Here is a 12599-nt window from a genome sequence, read left to right on the forward strand (position 1 = left end):
CCTCCCATGTCTGCCCACTGCGTGGAGACCAAGAGCACCGTCCTATATCTGCCCTCTGTGCAGATATCACCACCATTATCGTCCTATATCCACCCTCTGTGCTGTCACCACCAGCACCGTCCTATATTTGCCCTCTGTGCGGACACCACAAGCACCATCCTATAACATCTCTCTGTGCAGACCAGCACCATCTGATATTCGCCCTCTGTGCGGACCATCAACAGTGCCATCCTATTTCCACCCACTGTGCGGACCACCACCAGCACCGCCCTATATCCGCCCTCTGTGTGCATATCACCAGCACAGTCCTATTTCCACCCACTGTGCGGACCACCACCACCAGCACTGTCCTAAATCCGCCCTCTGTGCAGATACCACCAGCACCGTCCGATATCCACTCTCTGTTCAGATATCACCACCAGCACCGTCCTATATCAGCTCTCTGTGCAGACCATCACCAGCACCGTCCGATATCTGCCCTCTGTGCGGACCACCAACAGTGCCATACTATATCCGCCCACTGTGCGGGCCACCACCAGCAGCACTGTCCTAAATCTGTCCTCTATGCAGACCATCACCAGCACTGTCCTACATCCGCCCTCTGCGCAGATACCACCACCAGCACCGTCCTATATCCACCCTCTGTGCAGATACCACCACCAGCACCGTCCTATATCCACCCTCTGTGCAGATACCACCAGCACTGTGCTATTTCTACCCTCTGTGCAGAACATCCACCAGCACTGTACCATATCTGTCCTCCATGCGGACCACCATCAGCTCTGTCCTATATCCGCCCTCTGTGCGGATATCACCACCAGCACCGTCCGATATCTGCCCCATGTGCGGATGCCACCACCATCACAGTCCTATTTCAGCCCTCTGTGCGGACCACCAACAGTGCCATCCTATATCCGCCCACTGTGCGGACCACCACCAGCAGCACTGTCCTATATCTGCCCTCTGTGCAGATACCACCAGCACCATGCTATATCCACCCTCTGTGCAGATACCACCAGCACCGTGCTATTTCTACCCTCTGTGCAGAACATCCACCAGCACTGTACCATATCCGTCCTCCATGCGGACCACCATCAGCTCTGTCCTATATCCGCCCTCTGTGCGGATACCACCACCAGCACCGTCCCATATCCACCTTCTGTTCGGATATCACCACCAGCACCGTCCGATATCTGCCCCATGTGCGGATGCCACCACCAGCACAGTCCTATTTCAGCCCTCTGTGCGGACCACCAACAGTGCCATCCTATATCCGCCAACTGTGCGGACCATCACCAGCAGCACTGTCCTATATCTGCCCTCTGTGCAGATACCACCAGCACCGTGCTATTTCTACCCTCTGTGCAGAACATCCACCAGCACTGTACTACATCCGTCCTCCATGCGGACCATCAACTCTGTCCTATATCAGCCCACTGTGGGGATACCACCAGCACATTCCTATATCCGCCCTCTGTGCGGATACCACCAGCACCATCGTAAATCTGCCCTCTGTGCAGATACCACCAGCACCATCCTATATCCACCCACTGTGCGGACCACCACCAGCAGCACCGTCCTATATCCGCCCTCTGCGGACCACCAACAGCAGCACCGTCCTATATCTGCTCTGTGCGGACCTCCACCAGCACCGTCCTAAAACTGCCCTCTGTGCAGATACACCAGCACCGTGCTATATCTACCCTCTGTGCAGAACATCCACCAGCACTGTACTATATCCATCCTCCATGCGGACCACCATCAGCTTGGTCCTATAATTGTCCACTGTGCAGACACCGCCAGCACCGTCCTATATCCGGCCTGTGTGCAGACAACCACCAGCACAATCCTATTTCCGCCCACTGTGTGGGCCATCACCAGCACCGTCCTATATCTGATCTGTGTGCAGATACAAGCACCGTATTATATCCATCCTCTGTGCAGATGCCACCAGCACCGTGCTATATCTGCCCTCTGTGCAGATACCACCAGCACCATGCTATATCCACCCTCTGTGCAGATACCACCAGCACCATGTTATATCTACCCGCTGTGCAGATACCACCAGCACCACGCTATATCCACCCTCTGTGCAAAACATCCACCAGCACCGTGCTATATCCACCCTCTGTGCAGACCACCACCAGCACAGTCCTCGATCCGCGCACTGTGTGGACCACCACAAGCACCGTCCTAAATCCGCCCACTGTGCAGATACCAGTAGCACCGTGCTATATCTACCCTCTGTGCAGACAACACCAGCACTGCACTATATCCGCCCTTCGTGCGGACCACCATCAGTTCGGTCCTATATCCGCCCTCTCTGCAGATACCACCAGCACCGTCCTATATCTGCCCTGTGTGCAGACCACCACCAGCACAGTCCTATTTCCGCCCACTGTGCGGACCACCACCAGCACCATCCTATATCTGCCCTGTGTGCAGATACCACCACCGTATTATATCCAACCTCTGTGCAGACACCACCAGCACCGTGCTATATCCACCCTCTGTGCAGATACCACAGCACCATGCTATAACTTCCCTCTGTGAAGATACCACCGGTACCGTACTATATCTACCCTCTGTGCAGATACCACCAGCACTGTGCTATATCTAACCTCTGTGCAGAACATCCACCAGCACTGTGCTATATCCACCCTCTGTGCGGACCACCATCAGCTTGGTCCTATATCCGCCCTCTCTGCGGACACCACCAGCACCGTCCTATATCCGCTCACTGTGCAGACCACCACCAGCACCATCCTATATCCGCACTCTGCGGACCACCAGCACCGTCCCATATCTGCCCACTGTGCGGAGACCAAGAGCACCATCCTATATCTGCCCTCTGTGCAGAAATCACCACCTGTACCGTCCTAAATCTGCCCTTGGTGCAGACCACCTCCAGCACCGTGCTATATCCACCCTCTGTGTGGACCACCACCAGCGCTGTCCTATATTCCACTCTCTGTGCAGATACCACCAGCACCGTGCTATATCCACCCTCTGTGTGGACCACCACCAGCGCTGTCCTATATTCCACTCTCTGTGCAGATACCACCAGCACCATGCTATATCCACCCTCTGTGTGGACCACCACCAGCGCTGTCTTATATTCCACCCTCTGTGCAGATACCACCAGCACCGTGCTATATCCACCCTCTGTGTGGACCACCACCAGCGCTGTCCTATATTCCACCCTCTGTGCAGATACCACCAGCACCGTCCTATATCCGTCCTCTGTGCGGACCACCACCAGCACTCTCCTATATCCGCCCTCTGTGTGGATATCACTACCAGCACCGTCCTATATCCGCCATCTATGTGGATCACCACCAGCACCCTCCCATATCTGCCCACTGCGTGGAGACCAAGAGCACTGTCCTATATCTACCCTCTGTGCAGATATCACCACCAGTATCGTCCTATATCCGCCCACTGTTCAGACCACAACCAGTATCGTCCGATATTTACCCTTTGTGCGGATACCACCACCAGCGCAGTCCTATATCCAGCCTCTGTGCAGATATGTGTTATATCTACCGTCCTATATACGCCCCCTGTGCCGACACCACCAGCACCGTCCTATAACCGCCTTCTATGCGGATCACCACCAGCACAGTCCTATATCCACCCTCTGTGCTGTCACCACCAGCACAGTCCTATATCCGCCCTCTGTGCGAACACCACAAGCACCATCCTATAACATCTCTCTGTGCAGACCAGCACCATCTGATATTCGCCCTCTGTGCGGACCATCAACAGTGCCATCCTATTTCCACCCACTGTGCGAACCACCACCAGCAGCACAGTCCTATATCCGTCCTCTGGGTGGACCACCACCTGCACCATCCTATATCCGCCCTCTGTGTGCATATCACCAGCACAGTCCTATTTCCACCCACTGTGCGGACCACCACCATCAGCACTGTCCTAAATCCACCCTCTGTTCAGACCATCACCAGCACTGTCCTACATCCGCCCTCTGTGCAGATACCACCAGCACCGTCCTATATCCGCCCTCTGTTCGGATATCACCACCAGCACCGTCCTATATCCACCCTCTGTGCGGACCACCACCAGCACCGGCCTATAAAAGACCTCGGTGCGGACACCACTAGCACCGTCCAATATCCACCCTCTGTGCGGACCACCAACAGCACCATCTCATATCCGCTCTCTGTGCAGACCACCAGCGTCATAAATCCGCCCTCTGTGCAGTGACCACCAGCACCTTCCTATATCCGCCCTTCGTGCGGACCACCATCAGCTCGGTCCCATATCTGCCCACTGTGTGGATTCCACCAGCACCGTCCTATATCCACCCTCTGTGCGGACACCGCCAGCACCGTCCTATATCCGCCCTGTGTGCAGACCACCACCAGCACAGTCCTATTTCCGCCCACTGTGCGGACCACCACCAGCACCATCCTATATCCACCCTGTGTGCAGACCACCACCAGCACAGTCCTATTTCCGCCCACTGTGCGGACCACCACCAGCACCATCCTATATCCACCCTGTGTGCAGACTACCACCAGCACAGTCCTATTTCCGCCCACTGTGCGGACCACCACCAGCACCATCCTATATCTGCCCTGTGTGCTGATACAAGCACCATATTATATCCACCCTCTGTGCAGATACCACCAGCACCGTGCTATATCCACCCTCTGTGCAGATACCACAGCACCGTGCTATAACTACCCTCTGTGAAGATACCACCAGCACCGTGCTATATCTAACCCCTGTGCAGAACATCCACCCTCTGTGCGGACCACCATCAGCTTGGTCCTGTATCCGCCCTCTGTGCGGACACTGCCAGCACCGTCGTATATCCACCCTGTGTGCAGACCACCACCAGCACAGTCCTATACCCGCCCTGTGTGCAGATACAAGCACCGTATTATATCCACCCTCTATGCAGATACCACCAGTACCGTGCTAGATCCTCCTTCTGCGCAGGTACCACCAGCACCGTGCTATATCCACCCACTGTGAAGATACCACCAGCACCATCCTATATCCGCCCTCTGTTCGGATATCACCACCAGCACCGTCCTATATCCGCCCTCTGTGCGGACCACCACCAGCACCGTGCCATATCCACCCTGTGTGCAGATACAAGCACTGTATTATATCCACCCTCTGTGCAGATACCACCAGCACCGTGCTATATACACCCTCTGTGCAGATACCACCAGCACTGTGCTATATCTACACTCTGTGCAGACCACCACCAGCACTGTACCATATCCGCCATCCATGCGGACCACCATCAGATTGGTCCTATATCCGCCCACTGTGCAGGCCACCACCAGCACCGTCCTCCATCTGCCCTCTGCAGATACCACCACCAGCACGGTGCTATATCCGCCCTCTGTGCAGAAATCACCAGCACCGTCCTATATCCGCCCTGTGTGCAGACCACCACCAGCACAGTCCTATATCCGCCCTATGTGCAGATACAAGCACCGTATTATATCTACTCTCTGTGCAGATACCAGCACCGTGCTATATACACCCTCTGTGCAGGTACCACCAGCACCGCGCTATATCTACCCTCTGTGCAGAACATCCACCAGCACCGTGCTATACCCACCCTCTGTGCTGATACCACCAGCACCGTGCTATATCTACACTCTGTGCAGACCACCACCAGCACTGTACTATATCCGCCCTTCGTGCGGACCACCATCAGATCGGTCCTATATCCGTCCTCTGTGCGGACACCGCCTATATCCGTCCTGTGTGCAGACCACCACCAGCACCGTCCTATATCCGCCCTATGTGCAGATAGAAGCACTGTATTATATCCACCCTCTGTGCAGATACCAGCAGCACCGTGCTATATCCACCCTCTGTGCAGATACCACCAGCACCACGCTATATCTACCCTCTGTGCAGAACATCCACCATCACCGTGCTATATCCATCCTCTGTGCAGATACCACCAGCACTGTGCTATATCTACACTCTGTGCAGACCACCACCAGCACTGTACTATATCCACTATCCGTGCGGACCACCATCAGATTGGTCCTATATCCGCCCACTGTGCGGGCCACCACCAGCACCGTCCTCCATCTGCCCTCTGCAGATACCACCACCAGCACGGTGCTATATCCACCCTCTGTGCAGAAATCACCAGCACCGTCCTATATCCACCCTCTGTTCAGATATCACCACCAGCACCGTCCTATATCCGCCCTCTGCGCGGACACCGCCAGCACCATCCTATATCCGCCCTGTGTGCAGACCACCACCAGCACAGTCCTATATCCGCCCTATGTGCAGATACAAGCACCGTATTATATCTACCCTCTGTGCAGATACCAGCACCGTGCTATATACACCCTCTGTGCAGAACATCCATCAGCACCGTGCTATACCCACCCTCTGTGCAGATACCACCAGCACCATGCTATATCTACACTCTGTGCAGACCACCACCACCACTGTATCCGCCCTTCGTGTGGACCACCATCAGATCGGTCCTATATCCGTCCTCTGTACGGACACCGCCTATATTTGTCCTATATCTGCCCTGTGTGCAGACCACCACCAGCACCGTCCTATATCCACCCTCTGTGCAGATACCACCAGTACCATGCTACATCCACCTCCTGCACAGATACCACCAGCACCGTCCTATATCCACCCTCTGTTCGGATATCACCGCCAGCACCATCCTATATCCGCCCTGTGTGCAGACCACCAGCAGCACAGTCCTATTTCCGTCCACTGTGCGGACCACAACCAGCAGCACCGTCCTATATCTGCCCTATGTGCAGACCACCACCAGTACCGTCCTAAATCCACCCTCTGTGCAGACCATCATCAGCATTGTCCTACATCCGTCCTCTGTGCAGATATCACCACCAGTACCGTGCTATATCCACCCTCTGTGCAGATACCACCAGCGCCGTCCTATATCCGCCCACTGTGTGGACCACCACCAGCACTGTCCTAAATTCGCGTGGATACCTCCAGCACCATCCTTTATCAGCCCTCGGTGCGGACCACCACCAGCACCGTCCTACATCCGCAATCTGTGCGGACACCACCAGCACTGTCATATATCTTCCCACTGTTCGGACACCACCACCTTTATTAGTGTCTGTCCCACGCTATCTTATCCTACGCCATTTGCAAAACGCTTTTGTTAGTGCTCTCTTCCAGCTTACACAACCAGCTGTGTTCGCCCTGCTGTGTGAGGTTCACTCTGGTAAAGATGAAATCTGCTTCTACTTCGAATGTGATTAAAGTATCACCTAGTCTAAGATTGAGCTCTGAAGAGAGGCTGAACCGGCTGGGTTATCTTTTGACGGAGCATAAGAGGCTGAGGGGTAACCTTTCTGAGGTTTACAAATCATGAAGGGCAGAGGTTTATGGTGAGAGGAGAGAAAGATTTTAAAGGCACCCAAATGGGCAAGTTTTCCATTCAGAGGGCAGTGCATGTGTGAACAGAGGAGTGCATGTGTGAACAGAGCTGTGGGTACAATTACAACATTTAACAGACATTTGGACAGGTACATGAATGGAAAGGATTAGAGCAGGGGTGGGGAACCTTTTCATGTTGGAAGGCCGCATTATGTTAGTTGTAATCTAATAAGGCCGCATCCAAGAAACTTTAATTATATATTCTTCAAAATTCAAATTATTTTGTAAAGATCTAAGTATTATGTACTAACTAAAACAAAAATTTTAATTCTAAAGTTAACTAACCTTTAAATGACTTTGTTGTGACTGCTTTTTGTAGGAAAGCATTTGAATATTTGGTTAGTGTCTGTCTCTAAATTGCCCGTAGTGTTAGGTGAAGGGATAAATGTAGGGGAATGGGTCTGGGTGGGTTGCACTTCGGCAGGTCGGTGTGGACATGTTGGGCCGGAGGGCCTGTTTCCACATTGTAAGTAATCTAATCTAACTTAATTTAACTTGCATGAAGGTCTGCAGTTTTAGCTGATCCTCCAGATGGGTATCCATCATTTGTGACCTTAAGGGTGTTTTGATTTTGGTTAAGTCGGAGAATATAGATTCGCAGCAATAAGTGGGGATCATTTCGTTGAATTTTCTTTTACTCTAGTATTTTAAATATATTCATTTTAAGATTAAAATAAAAATAATAAAGGACGAAGAAAAACATACTAATAAAAAATAAAAGATCTGTTCTGCAAAATTTGGATTAATTCAAAAGGCCACATACAATGGCCTAGAAGGCCACAGGTTCCCCATCCCTGGTTTAGAGGGATATGAGTCAAATACAGGCAAATGGGGTCTGACTTAGTTTGGGAAAACTGGTCAGCATGGACGAGTTAGGCTGTGCTATATGACTGTCCAACACAATGGGGGTCACAGTCTACGGACACAGGGTAGGGCTGAGATGGGGAGAAATGTCTTCACCCAGACAGTGGATGAACCTGTGGAATTCTCACACAGAAAGCAGGACACGCCAGAACACTTTCAGAAAGGAGTTAGATATAGTTCTTAGGGTACGAGGGGGAAAGTGGGGACAGGAAACTGAGTTAGACTCATGATATTCACCATGGAAACAGAGCCCTCGGTCCAACTTGTCCATGCTGACCAGATATGCTATATTAATCTAGTCCCATTTGCCATCACTTGGCCCGAATCCTTCTAAACCTTTCCCATTCATGTCCCCATCCAGATGCCTTTTAAAATGTTGGAATTGTATCAGCCCCCACCACTTCCTCTGGCAGCTCCTACATGCATCATCCTCTGTGTGAAAAAGTTTCCCCTTAGGTCCCTTTAAAATCTTTCCCCCTCACCCTTAACCTATGCCCTCTAGTTCTGGACTCCCCCACCCTGGGGAGAAGACGTTGTCTATTTACCCTATCCATGCCTTTCATGATTTTATAAATCTCAGCCTCCGACAATCCAGGCATTTCTGCCTCGATGGCAGTTGCTCTCTCTCCAATTTTCAAAATGTCTGCATTTTCATATCCCTAACATCAGACCGTCTCATTGGTTCGATGTCGGCAAAACAATAAATTCAAACTCTATTAGGTTTTAATATCCTGGGGCATAATTTAAACTGATTGGTTAAATTCAAATTGTTATCAAAACAGCAACCAAAACTCAGGTTTCCCTTTCACTGCCAAATGTTAGATATTTTCAATTTTCCAGTACACTCTGGGACTGTCATCTTGTCATATATACAGGGTGCTTGTAAGCTCTCTCCATTCAGAACAGTGTTCACGCTCTCTTAAAGGTACAGTACACACGCTCAACTTCATAACACTGGCCCTGTTAGAATTTTAAATCAGATCCCCTTTAATCCTTTGAAATGTGAATGAATACAGATCCAGATGAACCAACCTCTTCTTGTGGCACCATTCTGCCATCCCCTATTAATCAGACTAGTGAACCTTGGAAAAGGCAGGAAAGTAGAATCAAGGTTTGATCAGACCAGCCACAATCTCACTAGCAGACTCAACGGGCTGACTGCCCTACTTCCGCCCCCACGTCTTGTGGGCTAAAGCTGCCAGGTAACGTTTTGGCACCATGTCAACTTAGTTTTGAGGTTATGTTGTTCTGCCTTTTCAGGACAATATTGAGGTTGCTGATTGGAAAGTCTCCTGAATGGCCCTGCACACCATTTGACAAAGTGAGGTTCACAAGATCAGCTGTATTCTGAAATTAGCCTCTTGCTTGTGTGAGGGCCACTTTTATTGTTTTCTTTTTAGACTCTGGACTAAACGGGAGAAAGTACTGCATTCAACCAAGGGAACCACGTCAGAAGACGTTTGCAGTTTTAGAAAGAGGTCACTAAAACACATTATGAATTGTGTCTACTGTGACATCTTATTTGAGCAGTGATAGGAGTACTGCCTGCGGATATTCAAGGTGGTTTCACCCAAACAGTCTTTCCAATTAGGACCAGCCATTGTGGGTTCAGGAGGGCTCAGCACAGTGACATCTAATTGGTTCCAGGCCAGGTGGCTTCGGCCTCGTGTGTCAACAATACACTAGAAACATCCAGTTTGTGAAGAGAAAGGCATTGCTCTCTACCTCTCACTTCTCCACGTGGAAGGGAGAGTGAAAGAGAATCCTGAGTAGCCAGCTACTCTTACCTTCCCTCTGGAAGTTGTACTCTCTAGAAATCTCCCATCAAAGGGGGAGACTTCTAGAGGGACAAAAAAACCTTCTGAGGCATAGAAAGTGTGAATGCTCAATCACTGAATCGAAGATTGTGTGCCCACAACCTCGCATCATCAGGAAAATTTCAGAAAGAACTGAGAGAGTCCAAAAGAAGATGACTTACATTCAGACTGGTGCCGGAACTTCTTTTATATCCTTCCCTCCTCCGCAATATTTCAGTCTTGTCTCTAGGACTGTCTGTTTTGTGGGTGCATGAGATTTTTAAGGAAGACATGGACGTCATCAGATCCTGGGGAATTGGCTCATGTCAGATTCCTCCTGGTTTGAAAAAATCTATCCGATTGCCCTGCGCCCGCTGATCAAACCTGTAATACCTGCTTCAACTCTGTAACTGACTTCTGTCGGGGTGACTGTACAAGAGAGGCTGGGGCATTAGGTGGCAGGCAGTTCCCGCATAGACCCACTGTAACCACCACCTCCAAAGGCCATCCTGAAGAGTTAGGGTTTTCGGGTGAGGAAGGCGAGAGAGTGACAGAGGAAAGCCCAAGGAGATACAGATGCAAGTATCCTTTAATATATAATTTTTACAAAGGCATAAGCACAAAGCTTTAACTTCACATTATGTGCATGTCTCCAAACTGCATTCCCCAGACATCACTATAAACCCTTCCCACACTTCATGCAGTGAGTCTCCGTCAAGCTCAAGGAAACAATTGGACACCAAATCCAGGGAAATAAAGCATGGGAGAGGTAGGGGTGGGCAACAGATGGGGGGAGGGGAGTGGTGTGGGAAGGAGAGGGAGGGGAGTGGGAGGTTGTGGGGTAGAGAGAGAGAAGGATAGAGTACGAGTGCAGAGACACACGGCCGGGGATGGGAGATATGAAGAAGAATGGACGGACAGAGAATTAGAATTAGTTTGATTGTCGCGTACACTGAGTATAGTGAAAAGTTTACAAGTTGTCACTCATGGTGCCATCTTAGGTACAAAGGTACCTAGGTACAGAAATAAATTCTTAAGGAAAAAAATACACAAGTGAAGGAATAAAAAGTGCAGCATTACAGATCACAAGCATAAATGAAAGAGGTAAAAAGTTCAGACTAACAGTCTGTGGCTTCAACCTCAGGCTGGAAGTCCGTGCTGAGGCCACGTCAGGTCACTGTGAGACCACCAGACCAGGCCCACGCTGAGGCCAGGCGTTCACGTCATGGCCATGAAGAAAGGAGGAGAAAAAGGCACGAGAAAAGAAATGGATGGAGTGGACGAGCTCCTACTGAAGAATACTACTTTGCTGCCAAGGAAGGAGAAAGGAGAGGAGGGAGGGAAAGAGGAGAGGGAAGGAGATGAGGGAGGGGAGCGAGGGCAGGAGGAGAGGAGAGAGAGGAAAGGAGAGGAAGGGGAAAGGAGGGTGGGGGAAAATGAGGGGGATGAGGGGAAGGGGAAATGAGTGGAGAGGGAATGATGGGAGGGAGACAGGGAGGATGAGAGGATAGGGGTGTGGGAGAGGGAACAAGAAAGGAGGGCAAAGGAGGGACAGGGAAGGAGAAAGGGAGGAAGAGAAAGTTGGTGATTCACTGGAAAACTCCAAGCACTGGCTCTGACGGACAGGAACACAGCGAATGTTCTAGAAACCCAACTAGGGAGGGTGCCAAATCATGCAAAATATAGGGTGGGTTACAGGGAGATGGCGATAATGTCAGACAAAAAAGTCCAGTGGCATATCAGCCCTTAATTTGGAGGAGATGGGGGGGGGGGGGTAGGGGAAAGACGACGACAACAAGAACCCCACAGGTGGTGGGTTAGTTTCTGGGGGGGGGGGGGGTGTCTCTTACCCTTCCTCCACACCCTCAGGCAGGTGGAGGTGTTTAGAGCAGGGCAAGGGAGGTTTCTATCTGAGAGGTGGGGTTGCATGGGAGAGGTTCCCCCAGTCTCAGAGGGAGGATGGTGCTGGGGGCATTGGTCCACCTTGGCGGCGGCCATCATGGAACTTTCAAACGGTAACGGTCGCTGCTGGCACGCGGCACGCGGCCCGGGCCCCGCCCACCTTGGGCGACACGTCACCAACGGTCGCTCCATGACGCCATTCCCCAGGCCTCCTACATCCGGGACACTGAGACACGGAGGCGAGAGATAGAGCGCCGTATTCTTTCCCGCCCTCCTTTGCTTGACGACGCCCTGCACCGTACAGCTTGGAGGGCGAGTGATAGCAGCTGGCTGAAGCGTTCCCGGGCCCCGGTTCACCTTGGCGGGCGGCGAGACGCGTCACCAACGGACCCTATTCACTTCTTCCCCACCCCGTTGCAATCCGTCTTTCCGCATTCCCCCTACCCCCAACCTTATCCTCCATCCGGGACATCAATAAGTGGAAGCGACGGCCATCATGTTGGGGGGGGTTAACCGTCGCGCCCCGCCCCCGATGACGTCATCAACGCTCACGGTTTTCTCTCCCCACCCTCCGGCCCCGCCCTTCATCCG

Source organism: Hemiscyllium ocellatum, assembly GCF_020745735.1.
Source record: "Hemiscyllium ocellatum isolate sHemOce1 chromosome 27 unlocalized genomic scaffold, sHemOce1.pat.X.cur. SUPER_27_unloc_1, whole genome shotgun sequence".
In the NCBI taxonomy this organism is placed as follows: Eukaryota; Metazoa; Chordata; class Chondrichthyes; order Orectolobiformes; family Hemiscylliidae; genus Hemiscyllium; species Hemiscyllium ocellatum.